Source organism: Urocitellus parryii, chromosome 15 (assembly GCF_045843805.1).
Source record: "Urocitellus parryii isolate mUroPar1 chromosome 15, mUroPar1.hap1, whole genome shotgun sequence".
Taxonomy (NCBI): Eukaryota; Metazoa; Chordata; class Mammalia; order Rodentia; family Sciuridae; genus Urocitellus; species Urocitellus parryii.
Genome location: NC_135545.1, coordinates 25,106,578 through 25,129,350, shown reverse-complemented (window position 1 = coordinate 25,129,350; position 22,773 = coordinate 25,106,578). Strand labels below are relative to the sequence as shown.

At 42.6% G+C, this 22,773-nt stretch overlaps 1 pseudogene; it reads right to left on the bottom strand.

Annotated features, from left to right (window-relative positions):
* Positions 1 to 19,225: 19,225 nt before the first annotated feature.
* LOC113195376 (mRNA decay activator protein ZFP36 pseudogene) lies at positions 19,226 to 20,057 on the bottom strand (annotated as a pseudogene).
* Between the last annotated feature and the right edge of the window lie 2,716 nt (positions 20,058 to 22,773).

The following is a 22,773-nucleotide window of genomic DNA, read 5'->3' as shown; positions in this document are numbered from 1 at the left end:
CAACAATAATGGTCCATTAATTGTGATGAATGTGCTATAGTATTTTAAGATATTAATGGTAGGAAAGATTGTGTAGGGGGCACATGGGAACTCTTATTATTTTTGCAATTTTTCTTTGAACTAAAATTATTCTAAAACTATAGTTTTTTAAAAAATTTACAATTCTGGGAGAGGTGATTGAAATGCTTCTTTAAAAAAATTTTTTAAAATCAATTCTCCTTTGTTTTATGTATTTGGAGCTGTTAATTTTGGTGTACACAGATTTTACTTACATTACTTACAAAGTGTAGTTCTTGTCATTATCTTCTAACTCTATTTAGTGCTTTCACCTTTAAATCACACATTAATTTTGTTAAAGAAAAATCTGTGATGAATTAAATTCAGTAAAATTTATCTGAGGAAGAAGAAGGTTTTAGAAACTGGGAGACGTTCCTGAAAGAAGTTGGTTCATAATGCCCGACTCTACCATATGTGCAGGTTATATTTATAGCCAGTGGAAAGGAAGTGACATGCAGAAACAACCTGATTGCCTGCAGTTGGCTTTTACCTTATATGGTCATAATTTGGCTGAGGGTTGGATTGCTGATTGGCTGAGGTTCAGCTGCTAGGGTGTGCACATAAGTTAGGTTACAACTTGCCAGCACATCCAGCTTCCCTTGCAGTTCACTACATAGAAAGGGAATGTTAGGCCAAGTTTTATCATCCAAGTACAAAAACAGACTTAGGCCAAACTTTAACAATTGAACAATTTTAACCTGGCCATTTTAGTGCATCGATGGTACATGTGATTTCTACATAAAAATGGGATCTTTCAAATATTTTTATCATCTTCCTCCCTTTGCACAGACCACTTCAAAGTCACGACTTCTGGAACTTTGCACTTCCCCTCATCGACCTTCTGTTCCAAGAACATTGGACTTTGTGCTCTTACTCAATGAGGTCAATCTATCCATAGTTCACCCACACATCTTCTGTTATCTTTATGATTTTTCTGGCTTTCCCCAACTTGGGTTCTCTATTCTTTATGTTGGTGGGGCGTGGGGGAGGGGCATCAGTCTTTTCCTTAGTATTTTCTTCAATGGAGCATGTGAATGATATTCTCACTTTTGCATAAAAATAAATTTTTAGATCCATTTTTAAAGCATTCACTGTTTTATAAACCAAAGGGATTCTGAAGTTTGTGAACGATGTAGGAAGTTGTTAATGGAGAGAGACAAACTTTTCCTCTATCCCTTGATTTCTGCAGAAGGTTAGGAAGACTTAGTTCCTGTCTGGGGAAAGTGGCAGTTTTTCTCTTCCACGAGACAATCTCAGAAATCTCTAGGTGTGTGTAGAGCAATTGGAGGTTGCTAGAGTTCACCTGCCTGGAGCCACCAGAAAATGTATAATGCAAATGTTAGCACATTCAGCCTAACTGAGAGAGCAGCTTGGCCTGTAGGAAAGGGAGTGTTTAAGACAAATAGAGCAGAGAGTCTCAAGCTTCAGCTCTGGGAAGGAGCCAGCCAAGCCAGCCCTGCTGATAAGAGGTGGCTGCAGTTGTCTTTTTGTCTCACTGGAGAGTTCTTACCAAGCAAGATTTGGTTTTCCAAATAGCCTTCCTCGTGGATAAAAGCCATGCCTCAATAAACGTGGATTCTCTTTCCGTTACCACTCAGACTTATTTTAATGCATTGTTCCAGGGCCTGATTCCACAGGAAAGCACTGGAAGGAAGAGGCCTGAGAAAGGAGCCAAGGGGTTTGTCTCTCTCTCCACATGATTCCACTAAAGCCTGCAGGAATCACCTGAGATGATTTAGAAGAATGTACCACCCTTCATTTTTTCGGAGAGAAAAGCTAGTGTCTATAAAGAAAACAGATCCAGGGAAAGATGAACAGATAAACTTTAGGAACTCTGAGAAGTTTAACTGAAGATTTTGCCCCAGGACAAGTGGGGTGAGTTACCTTGATATTTCCTCTCTACTTCTTATATGCATTCTCTAAGCCTTTGAAGGCCACATTCTAGTGTCTGGGTCCCAAGGACTTAATGTAATTTCAATACAATCACATTTTCTCAGATCTCAAGAAAAAGCCCTAAGGTACCGTTTTTTAATTATAAGGTAGAGTCAGCAGTTAGCCCCAGGTATAATGAAACATCTTGGCCAAAGTCAGACCTTGGAGTCCTAGGACAGGTGGGAGCCTTTGTAAAGTCTTGTATAAAGCACTTTAGTTCCCCCTATCCTCAAAACTGCTCTCACCTCAGCATCTGAATATACAACATCTGTGCCATTGTTCTCAATTTCACTCTCTGATGGGAAGCTGTATAACTTGATCTCTTGCACATTATATGTGTTTCATTAGGATTATCATTTAAAATGCAAAAAAAGGGCACACTCCAGGGTGCCACATATTAAACATTTTATTTCTTCTCTTTAAAACAATCAGAGCTAAATGTTTTTACAGGTAATCCCAGATCTCATTATAGGGGAGTAAATGCACACTCTTATGAACCACTCTTTCTCAATAACCTGGCTTATTAACATTTTCCTGTTCTCTTTTCACATTTAGCCTAGTTTCTTCACCTTTTGAAATTCAGCTGGAGCACCTCTGTCTTGTGTTGCTTTGGGTGTGTTCCCCTAACCTCAAAGGCAGAGATGCATTCCATGGGTTATTTACTTAATACCACCCACCAGTCATGCTCACAGAGCACAAGTTTGCCTGTAGTGAGTGTCAGGACTTGATGTCTTCGTGTAATTTCCATGCTTTGCATTGTATTTTGGAGAGGAAAGAAATCAATGCAGATAGTCCTTCTGCCCTGGTGTCACCTAGAGGTTTTATTATTTTATTGAGAAACAGGTAAGTCCAGTGAGTCCTTTCAAGGCAAAGATATTTCATGAGGCAAAAGAGTCTAGGGACTTGTTTATCCCCTTCCTCTGGGATGGGCTGGGGTTATTCTAGATTTCCAGAGCATTTTTTCTGTCTGCATGAGGGTTCAACATCCATGCTCAGCTGCCCTAAGATTCCTTACTTTGGAAAAGCTATTCAGGTCATCCTCCTGCCTTGTCAGTGACATGGTAACACTGGTGTCCTCAACAGTATAAGCCCCTCTACTAGACTGAGTCATCATGATCTCTTCCCCAGCAATATGGACTAAGACTGCACAGAAAGATCTCCAGCATGCAAACCTAGGTACTGCTGGTGACCATGGCTCCTACAGCGTAGACTTGAGAACACATAATGACAAAGATGTGCAGAGAAGAGTTGAGATGAAGACAAAGAAATGGTCCTCCTTGTCAGCACTCACGTCCCTGGTCCCACCTTTTCTCAAACATTAGCTGCGTCATGGTCCTATGAGGCACCCTCATATACTTATAATAACTCCCTCTCACTTATTTTTTTCTTTTCTTTTTTTTTTAAAGAGAGAGTGAGAGAGGGGAGAGAGAGAGAGAGAGAAAGAGAGAATTTTTAATATTTATTTATTTTTTTTAGTTCTCGGCGGACACAACATCTTTGTTGGTATGTGGTGCTGAGGATCGAACCCGGGCCGCACGCATGCCAGGCAAGCGCGCTGCCGCTGAGCCACATCCCCAGCCCCTCACTTATTTTTTTCATTAAAGTATCGCAAGTAGTGTTCTGATGCAACCAAGAAGGTCTTTACTAGTAAACATTTCTAAGTTTTAAAATTACACCATTCTGTCTCTTCTCTGACCTTTTCCCACTGGTTCACTTAAGGTGACTTTGTGACTTTGGCAGGAGAGGCGCACGTGCACTTTATGTTGTATGTAGATATGCTCATCTATAATGGAAAAAATAAAAGGTGTGCTTATCCTATTCATCAACAAGTGAAGAGAAGGGCGTTACAGAGCCTCCTTGGGTGGGTCATCTGCTCCTCCACCTATGGGGCAGCCACTCTTCAGCACTAGTGGTGGCATTGCAGAGCTGTGATGATAGAATCTTTCAATTTTTTTTTTAAAAGAGAAGCCAGAGATGTGATTTTTATGAGAAATGTCTTAATTTTGAATTGTTGACTCAAATTGTGTTTAAAATCGCTGTAGACCAATCCCTCCCTCCTACCTACTCCAGAAAGAAATAAGAGGTTTGGAGGGCTTCTTGAGATACATATATATATTTTTTTAATTCTTTTTGTGCAGTGCTGGGGATGGAACCCAGGACTTCATGCACATTAGGCAAACTATAACCCCAACGTGAGATCTCCACTTTTGATTCTTGCTGTTCCTAGTATGGTCCAGCAGGATCAGAATCGAAGGCCCACTCTAGACCTGTAGGACCAGAATCTGTATTTCAACAAGGTCTCCGGGCCATCTGGCTGTCTATTAAAGACAAAGAAGCATTGGCTTCATTCCTTTGTTATACATTTGGCTTGTATACTGACATTACCTGAGGAACTTGAAAAGATACTGAGATCTGGGTCCCATGCCCAGAGATTCTATTTTAATATTTCTGAAACACAGCCAGACGATGACTAGAGATTTCTTTAAAGCTCCCCTGGTGACTGTAACATGAGTGAATGTCAAGACTGCTACTCTCCCATAGGGCCCACCCCTTCCTGTTGACTCCCAGATGATTTACCCAACAATTCACCTAGGCCTTATTTGTCTTGGCCTCTGGGTGGACAATACCTCCTCTGGAGTTTCAAAGACTTTCACAGAAGTTACAAGTCGTTGGTCTACAAATTGGGAGTAGAGGTGGAGGAGGTGGGGGAGTGTTGCAAAAAATTCTTCAAATTTTGACCTAGATCGGGAGTCAGGACTTTTGAAAATAAACAAAGAAATATTGAACATTGACATCTTAGGAAAATAAGCTATTAGAACCAAAAGGTACTCAATTACACGGTACAAAGATTCCAAACACACAGGGCTAACACAGACCTGCATCTTGCATGATCTCAGACATCTGAAAATTCCAGTCTTTTGCATATGCGGCCAAATGAGAAGGGCAAGAGTAAAAATAGAAAACTAACCAAGGTTGAACCCTGAGAGCAAGGACATCTAAAATTAGAGTGTAGGAAAATTTATTTTTAAAAAATTCTGACACTTAATCTTGTCTCTCTGATCATTTTCCCTACGTTCCTGCAGCTAAAACAAGCTTTTTATTTGCATCTGTATGAATGTATGAAATTTTCCTAGTGTGATAAATTGCAAACTAAAACCAAGCCCACAATTCTTTATCCTCCCTATATCCATACCCTGTGCAATGCAAACTGGTGGCTTCTGCTCTCACCAGAGTCTGTTACTCCACCCTTATACCTGGGCTGACTTAGTTACTTCCTTTAGCCAATCGAATGGGCATAAGTGGCATTGTGTTAGTTCTGAGCCTAAGTTGCAAAAGACCATGCATCCTGCTGCTCTCTGTCCTGTACCATTGCTACAGCAGTATAAACAAGCTGGATTGGCTGGACTTGGAAAAGACTGAAGGCCTTCCCAGAGCAATTGATAGCCAGCACTCTCAACATTTGAGAATGGTCAACAGCAGCATCAGAGTCACTTACCCAATCCACATTTAACCAAAGAAACATGAGCAAGCTCCATGAGACCAGAGGAATCCCCCAACTATCCCACAGCATCATGAGTTACATAAATACTTGATTTGTTTTGGAGTAGTTTGTTACAATATATAACTGGCCTACCCAGCCTAGGGATTTTCAACTTAGTCATTAAAATTCTAAATAACTAAAGTTCAAAGAAATAAATAACTTGTGGGGGAATGGGGGTAAGAGAGGGGGTATGGACATGGAAAAGACAGTAAAATGAATCCAACATAACTTTCCTATGGGTATATATGAATACATGACCAGTATAATTCCATATCATATACAACCACAAGAATGGAAGTTATACCCCATATGGGTATGATATGTCAAAATACATTCTACTTTTAGTTATACACTAAAAAGAACAAATAAAAAAAAATTAAAAAAGAAATAAGCAACTAGAGAACAGTCAAGCTGAACCTGAGACTAAGGAAAGAATGACAAGGCCCTCTTGCCAATTTTGTTTTTTCATTGGACCACTTTGCGACTCTTGTATTATCTTGCAAGGTCAAGTAGCAGTACACAAGGGCAAATTAGTTGAAAGTGAGACATACTCTGAGGATAACCCTAGTAAGTGATCCCTATCTACCTCCTGATACTGCCAACACTACAATTCCCTTTATATTTCTATCCCAGAGATATTGGTCTTCTTAATTTGAAGACCAAATTTAGATGTGAGTAATGTACACTTTCTGGAAAACACCAAATGCTATTATTTGAATCTGGAATGTCCTCCAGAGGAGGTTTGGTTCCTAGCCACTGGTGCGATTGTAAGGTGGTGAATCTGTCGGAGGTGGGCCTAATGGGAGGAAGTTAGGTTACTAGAAGCATGGCCTTGAAGGAGATATTGAGACACCAATTCCTTCCTGTCTCTTTTTGCTTCCTGGACACCATGAGGTAAGCAACTTTGCTCTATCATGTGCTACCCACCATGATGTACCTACTGCCTTAAGAACAACAGAGCCAACCAACCATGGACTGAAACCATGAACCAAATAAACCTTTCATCTGCATAAGTTGTTCATTTCAGGTATTTTCTCACAGTGATAGAAAACTGACTAATACCAAGTATAGAGATTCTTTACATAATTATGACTTAATATGATTTTGCAAAAGATATATTATATGTCCTAAGGTTCTCTGCAAACTTACTAAGAAAATCAAACAGTTCCAGAAGAAACTGTTTTCAGTATTCTTAGTAGTTCTAAAATTAATTTAAAATTTAGCTGACATGGCAAAAGAAAAAAAAAGGAAAAACAAAATAAGCATTTAAAAGATACCGCATGCATCAGAGATTCAGTCCTGTCTCTCCCCTAACAAATCAGCTTTGTAGGAGAGAGAATTATTCTGCTTCTCATAAGATGAAGACTGGATTTCTGCAAACCTCTTCTTGCCTTCATATATGACTTGAGTTTGCTAAGAAGGGAACAAAAACAGCCACATAATCCCATTTTAAGGTCATTCATGGCTTTTGAGGGAAGTGGGTGGCTATGTGTGACAAAGGGGCAGTGCCAAAAAAAAAAAAAATTGTTTTGGGAAGCCAGATCTACTCCCAGGTAAATAGAAGTCTCATTTCCAGATAAGTGGAAGACTAATTAAGGAAATTGCTTTTTCCTCTTAATAGTGAAGCCCAGAGGCTGAGTGAACAGCATGTCAATGAGTCTTTGTCTAGTCATTCTGAGGAGTGAGGAAGCCATCTCCCATGGGTCGGGTTCTCAAGGAACTAACAGTCTGGTTGAGGAGACAACATGGGCATACCTGAGAACAGTTATGTGTAAATCAGCAGTTTCGAGAGATGAATTCCGATGGTCAGTGTTTCAGTTACTGGAGTGAGAGGACATCAGAGCTTGCTGATATCCCCCGAGTGAACTGGGTAATTCAGGAAAAGCCATGGAAAAATCCAGAGACCAATAGAGAGACTGAAAGTGCTATTTATAAAATATTCCTAGAAGTGCCTCCTGGCTGGCTCTTTGTTCTCCCTCTCCCTCTTTCTCTCCCCCCTCCACACACCCCACAGTGATAGTGAACTATATTTGTTTCATCAAACCATCCCTGTCTCCTAAGAGTCTCAGGAGAGACAGCTATGTAGTAGGGCATTATTATCATTTCTTCACATTATCTTGAGCTAGAAGTCACCTGGGACAGGTACATTCCCAGAGAAAGAAATGGTCCCATGTGTTACCACTGAGACAAGAGCACACTAGACATGTGAATCAGAAACCCACAACAAAAGCCTCTTTCGGTAAGTCCCTGTGAATAGAAATTCTTAGAAAGCTTTCTGTGGATTGCCATCTGGATGCGTAACTACCACTATGATAAAATAGCACTTGCTTGCACTCTCACGTGCTGATCTTATAATTATCTATACTCCCAAGTTTTCTAAGCTTTCAATTTTTTTTTTAAATTAAGGGAAAAAAAACTTTATCTTTGCACAGTTGGTTTTCAATACAATTGTAGCCTATTTTCCAAAATGCCAAGTAATCTAAAAGTAATTTACATCCAAGCTAGGGTATTTTTCTTCTTACTTCCTGAATTGTTCTCTGACTAATTTCGTAGTAAAGTTAGTTAAGTATTCGACTATGCACAAACTGCATGATTAGAGAGGATAGCTCTGAGGCTGGAAGGAAACCAGACTGATTTAAAATTTATCAAGAGATCATTTAATTCTATGCAGAGAGTATTTCCTGCACTGCCAGAGAACTGATCGACATTATTCATTAAGATACAAGGAACATGGAGCTAGATTAAGGAGCCATCATTCAGGAGGCTCGCTAGTTTTAAGTACAAATGCGATCCCACAGTCCTGACAACTCAGACCAACCTACGGATGGCAATTTCACCTTGCAGGTTATTAAAATGAGCCTCTGATCTTTGCTCAGCCGACGACTTCCTGGCCTCTCGCAATCAACCCGAAATGTGCTACACGTTGCGTCTCACTGCCTTAATTTAAGTACAACAATCATTCAATTACACCACGTGATTTCTCAGGCCCCTCTTGAAGTGAGCCCTTGGAAAACCAGGAGGAAAAATGAAATTGAAGAAGGAAGCCCCAGGACTTCAATAGGCTTTAACCACAAAGGCTTTGATTTTGCTCCTAGGTGTAAAAAGAGCAGAAATGAAACAAGGTTCATAATCTCCTGTGCAGTCTTCAACACAGGGGAGGCAACAGCTGAAGAAGGAAACCTTGAAGCAGCTTAGGTGGCATTGTTGGTCTCTCCCAATTTTTCTTCCCCTCTAGCCTGACCCAGCTGTGAGGACTTACCTTAGCTTCTAAACCATAAATCTTTGAGGCTAAACAGTTCACTTCTCTGAGTATATCAGTCACCACCAAGGCCATTCTCTGTATTTGAAAAAGTGACCTGTAAGAGGGATCTTTTGCAAAAGGTGTGCATCCAAATGTCTCTTTATGAGTAAGAACCAAGTATCTATGTATAGACTTCTCTTAAGAAATGCAACCAAGACTTTCTGGCACAACGCAAATCACTTGGTGCACATGAATTCACTTAATCTTAACCACCTTACTTGGGTAAATGTGCTCACAGGTGGGAGGTAAGAATCACAATAAGAAAATGCTGTTAGGCTGGGCAGAGTGGCGCATGTCTATAATTCCAGTGGCTCGGGAGGCTGAGACAGGAGGATCGCGGGTTCAAAGCCAGACTCAACAATAGGGAGGCGCTAAGCAACTTTTCAGTGAGACCTTCTCTCTAAATAAAATACAAAATAGGGCTGGGGATGTGGCTCAGTGGTGGAGTGTCCCTGAGTTCAATTCCTAGTCCCACCAACCCCCCAAAAGAAAATGCTGTTAGACAATTTGAGAAAACAAGTCCAGGTTCCATCTACTTCTTTTCAGTAGACAGTGAGCCATGGTTGAGAATATAAATTCTGGGAGCAGACTGACTTAGGTTTGAATCCTAGCTTTACTGCTTTCTAGCTCTATGACCTTGACAAAGCCATTTGAACCCTGCTAAGCCTTAATATTCTTATCTTTAAGATGGAGATGCGCCCCTCTGCTTTGCAGAGGATTAGATGAAGTCATAATGCATGCATGGTATCTGTCACAGGGTAAGTATTCAGTCAGTGCTGGCTGTTATTATTTCTTATACTATTTTCCTTGGCTTAATCTCTTTTCAATCCATGGTGAAGCAGCTTGAGATTTTTAGGTAAGCAAGCTCCAACAGATGGACTTACAAAGTTAACTGTTGATAATTTGCCATGACGGTGATAAGCACTAATTAAATTGGAATTACCACCCAAACTGGACCAGGCAGGAGGGATCTGGTAGGAAGTCTGGTCTACTGGTTTCATAGCAGAGGAAGAGCTGTGATTTTGGTAATGCTGGAGCTGGAGGCAGAGGAATGTGGAGCTGAGAGGAAGTGGGGAGCCTCATCACCTATGGTTTTCACTTTGATTAAGACTGTTCTGTTTTCCGCACCCTTGAATGAGATGAACCTTGAACACAGGGCGTGCTGCAAGAGACCCCATTTCAATCCCCTGGCTCCTAGGGCCAGCCATCTGCCATATTCAACTGGGGATCAGAGATGAAATTAAATTGCTGCAACGTAATTCTCCCACTCCCTAAGAAACCAGTGAAGGATGGCAAGCTGGCCGGCTGTGGCTGTTTACAGAGCAGACCATCCTGCATTAATGGAGCAGAAACAAGCAGAACAGCAGAACCGGGAGAGATGCATTTTTTTGTTTTCTCTTGGAAGGACCTCAGGGAAAGACCACATCCCATAGCAAAAGGAATAAAAGAAACCAGGATCCTATGAGTGTGGTGACATCTCTATCAAGGTTTCCCCAACTAGAAGGAGTGTGAACAACCTTTTAAAAGGTTAGAAGAGCAACTAGGAATAAGGAAAAAAAAAAAAAAGTCTTATATCTGAGTCTACTGCCAAAGCAAACAAGGAGCACGAGTCCCCCAGTGGGGAGATGAGAGGGGTCAGCTGGGATCTGAAGACCTCATGGGAACATGGACATGGTTGGACTAGGAGTAAAGGAAACTTCTATTCCCATCTAGAAGCACAATGGAGTCTGGTGCAGAGGGAAGAGATTGAGCATGCACTACCAAGGTGGTGCTTTTCTGGTTGATCCACTAATGGGCCTGTGAAAGCAAGACCACAACAGGTTGGGAGAAAAACAGTCTGAAGGTGGCATGTGCTTGTTACAGCTCTTTCCCCCAAACAGTGGGTGCCAGGTTAGTGCCTGCTTAAGCCTCCAGCCCCACCTCTGCTCTCAGCCAGCCATGAAACTCAGAGATTCATTTGCATCTACCAGCTGCAGTACTGCTGCCATTTTGCCTCTGGGAAATGTTATGGCATAGATTCATCTAGGGCTTCTACAGAAAGGATGTTGTCAGTGTGCTGTTCATTTCCACTGAGGCATGAACAAGAGGACAAATAAACGGAGGCTTGGGGACATGAAGTGGGGAATCATCTCCTCCTCTTCCCCCATCATAAGTGAGACAGGCATGGCCTGGAAAGAGTAACTCATTCCTTCCTGTAGGTTTGCACAACCAAGGTCACAGAGATGAAATTCGAACGGGAACCTACACTGATAAGAGGAACAAAACTCTTTCAATAGGAAGTTAAATGCCGGAATGTGCTTGGATGAATGGGAATTTCCTTTATTGAAGTTATGAAAAGAAAGTACTGCTTTTCTTACAATTGCAACAGCTCAAGAGAATCTTTCAAAGTCCTCCGCAGACTTAGGAGTCTACAAGCCTTAAAAAATAACAATTAAAATAGTCAGGTAGACTCTGGACAACAGATACAATGTGATGATAAGTAGGTGAGTCCTCTTAGAATTCAGCTGGGTTGAAATTTTACTGCAGCTCTTGGAGGGACCTCAAGCAGCTTTAAGCAGAGAAATGAGTATCCAATGTGCAAGGAGCCCTTCTGAGCACCCAGAGTTGTAAGAAAAACCCACCAGAGGGGCATAGGGAGGAAACGATGCAGCAGAGTGGGGACCAGCTCTGGCGAGTGTCACTTTCATAGAGCAAGCCACTGAGCTAAGCATTGTTTTCTCTCTAAACAGAGAGGAACATCGGAGAAAGAGGCAATGTGATGTGTTTGTGCTTTCTTTTCCTAAGCCTCTCCAGAATTTAGCTGGAAATGGGTAAATTAATAGAGAAACTAGAACATGATCATAAAAACAGGTGCGTTGGCAGATCTAAAAGCTATAACATGGAAAAAGGAAATAAACATTCTTTGGTGTCTGCAGCATCACCGTGTCCATATGCCCAGGCATGTGATACTTCCAAAGCACCTTTGCTCTGCTTCTGGACCAGAGAGGCTGCATGGCTGAGCATTAGCACAGAGCTAATGTGCTGCAGAGTACAAACTTGAGACTTTCCCAAGACACAGTTTTAGGAAGTGTGGACTTTATTCTATAAACAGTGAAGAGTCAAAAAAAAAAATGTTTCTGAGTAGAAGAGGAGCTTGATTGGATACGACAGGTCTAGACTAAAAAGGCAAAACTCAGATTTGAAAAGCTTTCAAGGTTAAGAGGTAAGGAAGAGAGGTGATAAAAGTGGAAAGAGGAAAAGGAGAAAACTACCCATGGAAAGGAGGAAAAACTACCTACTTTAGATGGCTGGTATGACTGATCTGGGTAAGTGTATTTCTATGGCATGGGACCACTGGGCATGCGTTTCTCAAGAGTCTTCTGGAGAGGATGGCTTGGGGTCAAAGGGCTTGAGGTAAGGAAGGTATGCCTGCCTGTAGGGAACTGCATGAAGAAGTCTTTCTGGAAGGAGAGGCACTGGAAGCTCTCAACCCCTGGCAAAACACCTCTTGCTTCGTTTCTAGTTGGGAGAGAAGCCCATAACCAGAGAGATTTTTTTTTTTTTAACCACAAAAGCCAAAGACTCCTGGGAAATGAAGAGAAAGGGGTATATTTTTTGCTGCTCTATCTCCTTAGTCCTTGTCCTTTCCCTTTCCTTTGTTCCATCTCCTCATCTGGAGATCCTGTTTAGCCTCCAAAGCCACTTTGCTGATTATCTGAAAAACAGGAAGTGTCCTGTCTTGCTCCTGTGGAACTATCATGAAAGCACTTTGATTGATTAACCGTTTTTTAAAGTGCAGAATGGACTTTAGAATCATCAGTCCTATTACCCAGCTCTACCTACCCCTGGACTTCACTCAATGCTAACACCATGCCCTACTTTCTCCATCTATCACAAGCGTAAAAGCTGTTTAAAGATCCATTTCCTCCTCCCATCCCCACCCATTATTATAACTTTGGTTCTAGCTGTCAAGAAATGTTACTAAAGAAAAGAGTGCTATAATTCAGTATTAGCTTACCAAAAAACACTAGTGGGAGTTGAAATCACAAGTAGGCAAGAATAAAAGAGAGCCAAAATTCATCATGAAGTCATTTTCACCTCCCACACTCTGAGATGACCCAGACAATAACCCTCATTTGTGAAGAACATAAAGATTTGCTCCTGTACATCCTAGCAAAAACACTGTGATGGTTGGTTGCTGCTATTTTTTAAGTGTCAGAATTTTCACTCCTCCTCTCGAAAAGAGCAATACACTTTAGAAATGCCCCCATCTCTTATCTTCAATCAGCAGAAAAATTTATAATTTAGCTCAGTTTGAGCAAATGATGTTTGGACTGGATTCCAAAAGTAGATGACGTGGATAATTGGCAATTCTCTGCCTTTAAGGACCGTGACAAGTGTTGCAGGAGAGCCGTGGCCAGCACTTGGAGAAGAGGTCTCTTGGAAGCCCTTAGAGGCCAGCCCGTGCCCTGACGGAAGACACAGAGGAAAGCAGCAATCGGAGGAGGCTGGCTGACTTCAGGCACCCAGCTGACGGTGGCAGTAGTACTAAAGGTAGAAAGTGAAGTCTGCAAATGTGGTGGCCAACTCATCTTAATTAAGGCCAGAGCCTCTTTAATAAAACAAAATGGCACTTGAGTTCAGAAATCTAATCTAAGTTGTTACCCTCAATTGGAAAAAATGGAGGTCAATGGCTATATCTGCAGCTAACACCACAAAGGATTTTTAGTTGCCTTTTCTTAAAGCTTGTCTCGAATGAAAAAGCCAAATAGCTAACTGGAGCCAAGAGAGGCAGTTTACTGAGTAACAGTGACTTGGGAACCTGGCCTAGAAACTGCACAGAACTCCATCAGGTTTGGCCTGAGCTGCAACTGTCCTTCTTTGTTTCTGACTCTGTGATGAGTCCCTGAGTTCTTCTTCCCCATACCAAGATGCTTATGTAGACCATCCCCCCATACACACCCCTTAAAATCCTCCCATGTCTTCCCAATTACTGATGGCCAAACCTGTGGCACAGGCCTGCAGGGTTCCCACCTGCTGCCTCTCCTTTTCTGCCCTTAGAACTCACGTCTACCCAGTTGGCTTGGTTCACACCAGCTCGGTAGCTCTGGGCTTCTTTCTTCTCCAGACCTTTGCAGTTGGGTAGTTCTCTTTCTGGATCATTCTTCTCTCAAAGCATGGCCGGTTCCTTCCTCTCACTGAGGAAGCTTCTGCTCACGGAAGCTTTCTGGACCCACTTCATGTAGAATATCCTTTGCTTCCTCCACTACTATCTAATTGCTACTTTTTTTTTTTTTTTTTTTTTTTGCTTGCTTGCTCTCTGTGTGTGTTCAGCCTCTGACATTGCCTGATTTCTTCAGTTTCTTATTGCCTTGTCTCTCCAGGCTAGAATATAAGCTTTGTGGTAATAGAGACCTTGCCCATCTTTTTCCCTCTGGCTCCTCAGCATCTGTAACAGGGCTCAGTCAGTATTTCTGAGTGAGTGAATGAATGAATTTGTTAATAGATTCACTGCCACAAATAATTTAAATTCTAGAAATAAGTCTTTCAAAGTCTTACAACCATCAGGTGAGTATACGTGGGAATGTGACAATCTGGGTGGGTTTTAGAGAGAATTCTGCACGCATTTGGATCATAGCCACTGCTGAACCTGCAGCCACCCTGTGCCCCCAGCTGTTACTTGACAGTAGTAATTTGTAGAAAGTCGTATAGAAAAACCAGGGGTCTTAGTTTTTACTCTCCAGAGCTATCTATATGCACTCATGGGTATTTTTACCTACAGATGCATCCTGTAGCCAGCTCCATTATTATTTTACATAAACAAGCAACAAGGGCCATCAGTTGAAAGTCTTTAAAGTCTCATGCAGTCTGTGCACCGGCAGTAATTTCAAAGCCAGAGTGATGCCTCTGCTTGGGAAAGAGGAGTCTTCCTTAAAAGAGAATGGATTCACTCACCTGCCCTCTTACATATCTATTTAGATATTGCCTTCGGCTTTCACACACCCAGGGAACATGAAGATAAGGCAGCTTTCCCAGTTAGGATGCTTGCTGGAACATGTTTTACTTCATCTTGATTCATTGATCTGAAAAGGAAAATAGAAGGAGATGGAACCAAAGGGGCCAAACACGTTGACTATGTTTGGTTCTCCTTAGAGCAATTCTAAAACAAAGGTCAGCCAGGCACAGTGGCCTACGCCTGCAATCCCAGAGACTCTGGAGGCTGAGGCAGGAGGATCACCAAATTTGAAGCCAGCCTCAGCAATTTAGTGAGACCTTCAGCAGCTTAGTAAGACCCTACCTCAAAATAAAAAATGAAAATGGCTGAGCACCCCTGGGTTCAATCCCCAGTACCTAAATAAACAAATAAATATCAGTGCTTTGTAGAAACAAGGGGACCCCATCGGGCTGAATTCTCTCCTGTGGCTCCCACCATGACTGACTGATTTCTGTTGGTTACAGAATTTCATCAGTGGTGACACAGCTGTGGAGCCAAGCCAAACAACAAAGGAACAGTTCAGGGATGTAAAATAATCATAATGGCCATCATAATTCAGCTATCCACTTGCCACTGCTCATTTTCTTTCCTGGGAATTGCAGGTAATGACTCTGTGGAATGAAGCTGTGCGTAGACCTCTGATTATTGCCTCCGCATGAAGACTGACACTTGGTATCATTTGGCTGTTATCTGCAGGTGGAGAACTGGCCTGCTGATGCAGGAGGAAAGCTTTCAAAGGGAGGAAATTCCAGGGCTCAGTGCAGCTTGAAACCTCTAGACTGCACTGCCTCCCTCTGCAGCATGACAGAGGTCCAAGGGCATTTACATAAAAAGCATTAAAATAATAGGGTGGAATACATCAAAGCCAACCTTTCCCCCCAAATCTAAGAAAACACAAAGCATTTACAAGGCCAGACCTGCTCAGAAGGGCAGCCTTGTCCTTGTCCTCTTCATCAACATTCAGCCAATATTTAAGTAAAGATCATGTACAGGGCACAAAGTTGGGTACTAGGTATCCAGTGATAAAGGTAGACAGGTTCCCGCCTCTACTGGTCTTTTCCTCTAGAGGAAGGCTGTCTCCCCTTTGTTTTTAAGATTGCTTTGTTGAGATATAATTCTCATATAATTCACTCATTTCAAGTTTATAATTCATTGACTTTTAATATATTCGTGGATTTGTTCAACTGTGACCACAATCAATTTTTAGAATATTTTTTGTTATCCTAAAAGGTAAGGTTTTAAGGAGCTCATCCTTTAAGTCAATTATTGAGTTACAATTGTGATCACCACTTCTACTTCTCACAAATGAGGCATGCAGCATGAGGAGCTCTGTCTTGGGGGCTCTGAGAAGGATCCCTGTGAAGAGATCTTTGTGCTGAGAGCTGACAGAGGAGTAGAACAGAGTCAGGTAAAGAGAGAAGGAGGTGGAGAAACATCCAGTCAGAGGCTCTGTGGGAAAACTGAGGAACCACGAAAAGGATTTTGAATGGTATCTTCAAACAATTGATGTTCTATTGTTATAAGGGCTAGGTATGGTGGTGCTTCCCTATAATCCCAGCAACTGGGGAGGCTGAGGCAGGAGGATCTCAAGTTCAAGGCCAGCCTAAGCACAATTTGGTGAGATCCTGTCTCAAAATTTTTAAAAAGGGAAGTGGGGTGGGGATGTAGCTCAGTGATAGAGGGAAGAAGAAGAAGAAGGAGGAGGAGGAGGAGGAGGAGGAGGAGGAGAAATAAAAAGCATCTTGTCTACCTGTCCTTACTCCCCATAATAGTTAGATTTACATTTCATAAGGCTACCTCCAGTTAATGGTTGAAGAATGGATTGGAAGAAGGCAAGGGTGGTGACAGGAGCTCATCACAGAAGCCCAGGTAGGAAATAGTAGTGGCAGAAATCAGGGTGGTAGAGTGGAAATGAGACCAGGCAGTTGATTCAAGATGTTTTAGGGGGCTGGGGTTATAGCTCAGCGGTAGAGCACTTGCCTCACACATGTGAGGCACTGGGTTCGATCCTTAGCACCACATACAAATAAATAAAATAAAGATAAGCTAAATATGTATGTGTGTGTGTGTGTGAGTGTATCTTTTTATCCTCAGCACCACATAAAAATAGATAAAATAAAGATTATATATATATATATATAATTTTTATATATATATAATCTTTTTATATATAAAAAGATGTGTTAGGGACAGAATCAAAAGACCTGTGGTAGTGATATCCCCCAAATTCAATGCCTCCACAGCTCAATATGTGAGTGATGGGATGAAAACTGAAATAAAAGCAGAATTTTTAGAATTAGGAAAGAGATTATCATGAGCTCAATTTTGGACATATTGACAATGAAGTGCTATTGAACGAGCTGTCAAATAGGTAGCTGAATCTGGGTCTGATGTCGGAGGCAAGATCTGGGCTGAAGAGATAAATGTAGGAATCAATGTCATATAATAGGCAATTGGCTACTGATGTCGTGAGAGAAGGTGAGAACACCCAGCAGGATTCTGCAGAGCAGAGAAGGGGACTTGGACCAAGCCAAGGAGAAATCCAGCTTTATGACCGTAGGATGCACTGGTAAAAGAAGCTGAGGAAGACCTGCCAGAGAGGAAGAGAGAAACCAGGAAGATACAGTGACCTGGAAGCCAAGGTAAAATGGTGTTTTAGGGAGAGAGAGGCCATTTGTTTAAATACTGCTGAGAAACGAGGCCTAAAAGAATGTCCTTTGCACTTGGTGACATGAAAACCATTAATGACCTTAGGAAGAGTCGTTTCAGTGAGAGAGCAGGCGGTGGAAAAAAAATAACAGAACATGTGCAGCCAGTCTTGTGAGAAATTTGGCAGGAAGTGGCAGGAGGAAAATGATGTGGATGAAGGGCCATGTGAGGTGAAGGAAGAAGGCTTGTTTGAAGATAGGAGAGGAATATGCAAATTTTAATGCTGGTAAGAAGGAGCTAGTGAAGAGTAGAGAAGAGGAGATGATGGATGGACAAGGTGCCTAAGAAACTGGTGAGATGGCAGCCCAGCTGCAGGGGTGGCCTTGGTTGGAAGGGAAATCTGCTTCCACCTTGTGGAGCCCAAGGCAATCTTTGGAGTCAGCTATTGCCAGGGATGAACCCGTGCCACACTGGAAGCAGGGGACATCCTCAAAACGCCTCACTGAGCATGGTTGCTTTTCCTAACACCGCTAGGGGTGGGTAGGAGGTTTTCTCCTTGTTCCCACCAAACACAGCTGCCTCTCTGTTTCTGTCTCTTATTAAACACATGTTTAGCAAACAGGAAATGAGAGGCATCCAGGAACCTCCAAGAGGGAGAATGTACTTGTACTTCCTGCTTAAGGAGTTTTCCTTGCACATCTGACACCTCACTTTATACTTCACACATCAGAATGCCCTTTCTTCATACCCCCTGATCCTCTGAGTTCAGATTTTCTGTCTTTCACTGTCTCAGGATGGTAATAAGTAGCCAGGACCCATGGCCACGTCTCAGGCCAATTGAGTAACAATAAACAGCAAAATGCAGGTCAGAAGGATCATATCCGTTTGGAGAGGTGGTGCTGGGGTCGCTCCAAGACATCATTTTCCCAAAGGCAACAAGATAGCCTCTAAAATGAACAGTGGTAACAGAGGGAGCAGCTGCTGCCTGGCTCCCTGCCCCTTCTGTTCTGTAGAACTCGACAAGACTCAAGCCTGAAATGCAAGGGAGGCAGCTGCCCATCCCTCCCATCCCTACCCACCACTGGGCCCACTTTGTGCAGCACTAGCCACAGTTCAAGTGAAACGACTGTTAGTGCAGCTCCAGGGTGGTCAGGCAGGGTAAGGGTTGAGCTGAGCATTGTGTGGTGACTCTAGGTCTTAGAACTTAAGTCCCAGAGCAGAAACTCAGGGTTGTAAGGATCAAAAGGGATAATGCCTCTGAATGGTCATTTAGCAGGTCACTAACATTATGGTGATTTATTAATGTTGGAGGGATTTGGCCAAGAATCATATGGACCTCCTTTTTTTCTTCACACAGTTTTAAAAATTTAAATTATTTTAAACCCCACAAAATAGACTATAAGTGTGTGTGTGTGTATGTGTGTGTATATATTATAAATACATATTTATATATATTTATATTTCCACTTATATAAATATAAAGAAATGATAAATATTTGAAGAGATAGATATGTTTAACCTGATGTAAACATACATATTTCTACATATATATGTATACGTTCCCCTACCACCATGAACACTGGGCTTGTGCTCTGGGGAACCTGCCTCAGTCTGGCATCAGGGGAGTAGGTTAATGCACTGGAATTGGTGGAATGTGGGAGGAGAGTCACTTGATTAAATCAGGAGTCCCCCAGGTCCCCATAGTACAAGTGTCTTCCCTTGAGATCCTGATCTGTACTAGGAAGACACTTGTCACTCAGAAGCAGAGATGCTATTGAAGATAGAGAGTTGTCATGGGCCTGGGATGGCCCCCAAACCCAGCCTCAAAGATCAATGAGTCAGGTCCGCCAGGCCGCTGAGGCTGCTGGCATATCCATCAGGGTCAGATCCCAGGAAGTGTGCAGAAGGGTTCTGAGCCAGGTCACCCTCGGGCCCCCCAGATGCTGCCAGGAGTTGCCTTTGGTAAGAGGGCAACAGGCTGGGGTGGGGGCCTTTCAAGCCACACGGGCCCCAGAGGCAGGGAAGAAGGTTGAAGGGGAAAGTGCCAGGTCCCAGGTGGTGGTGGGGAGCTGGAAGGCCAGAAGGAACATGAGGACAGGGAAGGGCCTGCCAGGCCTGGGGGTGGAGGGAGGTTTGGTGGCCTGAGGGCAAGCCAGAGAAGCTGATGCTCTGGTGCAGTATGTGGGGGTGGTCAGGGACCACCAGGTCCTCAGTAGGGTCCTGAATGAAGTGGCTTTGTGCCACTGTAGGGGCAGCAGCCCTGGAGGTAGAACTTGTGGCTGAGTTCCATCTTGTACTTGGGGTGGCAGTTGGACTGGCATCGGTTACCCAGGTCACGGGCAAACTGGCATCTAGCCCCATAGTGGCAGCGTCCACTCTCTGAGAGGGTCTCAGCTCCGTCTCGTTGCCCTACATAGTAGTGTAGGTTACAGGAGGCAAGGTGGGCAAGGGTGACTGCTCAGAGCCCATGTGGGGAGCCAGGGGTGCAAAGCCAGGGGTGAAGGCACTCAGTAACAGCTACAGCCCTCCACCAAGCCAGTGGAGTGGCCAGGTGGGCAGGAGGTGACCCCAGACAGGGTGGAGTCAAATAAGTTCAAGCTCCAGAGTCAGTTCTTCTGTGGTCAAGTGACAGTCAAGGGCTCAGCATAAATAAATAAATAAATAAAAAATGAATGAATGAATGAATGAATGAATGAATAAGCAAGCAAGCAGTGAGATCCATGGGAGCACAGGTGGCCCTAAAGGTGGACCAAAAGTCAGAGCACTCAAGTCAGGCTTTCATGTGGACTTCTGATGGGTGTAATGAGGTGGGCCAAAAGCTTGTACAGTCACTCTTCTTAATAGCATCATGGACATATTAAAGACAGGCTCCCATATGTACCACAACACAATGCCTGTGTGTGGTTAAAACTTCACTTTATACATGTGTAATGGGACAACGTCTATGCAGATCTGTCCTCTTATGCCAAGAAAACTTCAATAATTACATACCATGTATTAAAGTGGTATTATGATTTTCAGTGCTCTCTCATTTATTGCCCCATTTTTCTTCACAATGGCCCTCTGAGGTGTGCTGGGGTAGCTACTGGTTTTCCTCATACATCTGATGATGAAGAGGAGCTAAGAGAGACCCAGGAAGGAGCATCGATTTCCTCCAGCTCATGATAAAGCAAAGGTGAATGAAGGCTGAATTTTGTTGCAACTAATACTGCACACTGCTGCCCTGGGTTTCTTCTCAAAGAATCTAAGACACATTTCACTGATGTGATGTATTTTAACCAAACAGCTGCCAACTGAACTCCTATCAGGGATATGGGGCGCTGGGCCAAAAGAAGAAGGGATTCTGTGGGTATCATCCTCCTCCTCCACAACAGAGAAAATTAATGACACCATCTTTGATGCATTTGAGAGAACCACTTAACTAACCGCTGACTCTGCTAGTTCTAGTTATTTACTTCCCTGTTCAATAGAAGTTGAAAAATCACCTGTATCATTAATTTGCGTAAAATCTTCCAGCTTCAGAATGTGACTCCAAAGCTATTTTTACAAAGTTGAAATTCTCAGCTTTTGCTTTCAAATGACTAAAGTCATTCATCAGCTGTTCTCATAAACGTCAAGTTTATAATTTTTTTCCCTTCCATTTTCTAGATGAGATAAACTTGTACAGGCTTACTGAATTTCTCCAACTGCACAGTCATATGTAAAACTACCCAAACAGCCCTTAGTCCCTTTCCTATTTTTGGATATAATTTTCAATTATATCTTCCCTTGAGCAAATCCCCATTTATATTATTTATTGTTCATTCCCCTAGCCTTTTAAAAAATCAATCAGCAAGCATTTATTTAGCTTCTGCTTACATGTTCGTTTGTAGTGGGTACTGGATGGAGACACCCAATTTACTGAGCCTTTATTGAGTCCTGGGCCTCAGAAGTCTTATGAAGTCACCTAAAGAAAAATTTGACCTTATGAAATAATGAAAGCACCGGAAATCTATTGCATGGGATAATCGTGGCATTCTTGGGCATATCAAGATAGAGATTGGGAGAACTTCAAGAGTCCTGGATGATTAGAGGACACAGGATGGAGAGACTGAGTAAGAGACAAGGACAGAAAGTGAACTTCAGACCACATCTGTGTCTTTGTTTTGAGGATCATGAATAGCCTGGGCTGAATCACAGAGGCAGACAACAGGGAGCCATTGAAGGTTCATTTACAAAATGAACAGTGTTTGTCGACCTTCTATTCTGTGGTGGTGAACATAAGAGCACTGATACCAAGATTTGAGTCCTAAAAATGGATGGGCAGAGGGTATAGCATCTAGCAATGGGATATATCTGTTGGCAACAGAAAGTGAGCTTCTCATGTTTTGCCAGTGGAGAAGCCCAGGAAAAACAAAGAAACCCAAAAGACTACTTAGGGTATGAGAGAGAATGGGGAGAAGCATATTAATTCGCAGCAATCTCAGTGTGGAAGCAGTTCTGCAGTTCAATTATGATTTCCTTTAAGTATTCTAGATTCACCAGGATGGCATCATTTCTCTCCTAAGGCAAAGAAAATATCTTTACAAACCAGTCTAGATCACTTTTCTTTTTAATGGGATCTGGGGAGAGGAGGGACAGAGAGGTGGTGTAGTATATCTTGGACTCTAATGTGAAAAGGTGCATTTGGGTACTTGACCTCCAGGTTCAAAAGAACCATTTTGAATGCATACAACCCTCTGTCCTTCCAGGGCCTGGCTGTAGTCCCTGCTACCTCCCTCCCTTGACTCTCAGGGATTTCAGCTCCCTGTAGCTCCTCTCTGGGATCCAAGACGAGGTCCTGATTATGGCATACAAACTGCGTGGTCCAAACCAATCCAGGGTTTGTTTTGAAACGATGGCTCTTTCAGGGTAGGAAGAGATATTTACAAGCCTTATTGTTCCTGTCAATCAAATGTTCCATGCTCATGGGAATCATGGCCCTGGGAAGAACTTACCCAAGAGACAACACCCCAAGAGAAAACCAAACCTCCTGGGTTTTAGGGAGAGATATCCTTAATTGAGCTGGCAGAACTCTGTTAAGAGGGAGGGAGAATGCAATGGAGCAGAAGCTGAGCTGCAGGAATGGAAGACAGCTTCCATTCTGCCAGGTTTACACAAGGGGGATTCTCCCTCCACTGACGACACTATCTCAGAATTGCTTTCGGTTGGCAATTAAGAAAAGAAGTATAATGTAGGTGGTTTAAAATAACCATTGGTTTAAGACCATTATTTTTTACCATTATTAGATGATTAAGAAAGATAAGGCAAGTTAATTAAGAAAGATAAGGCAAGTTCAGA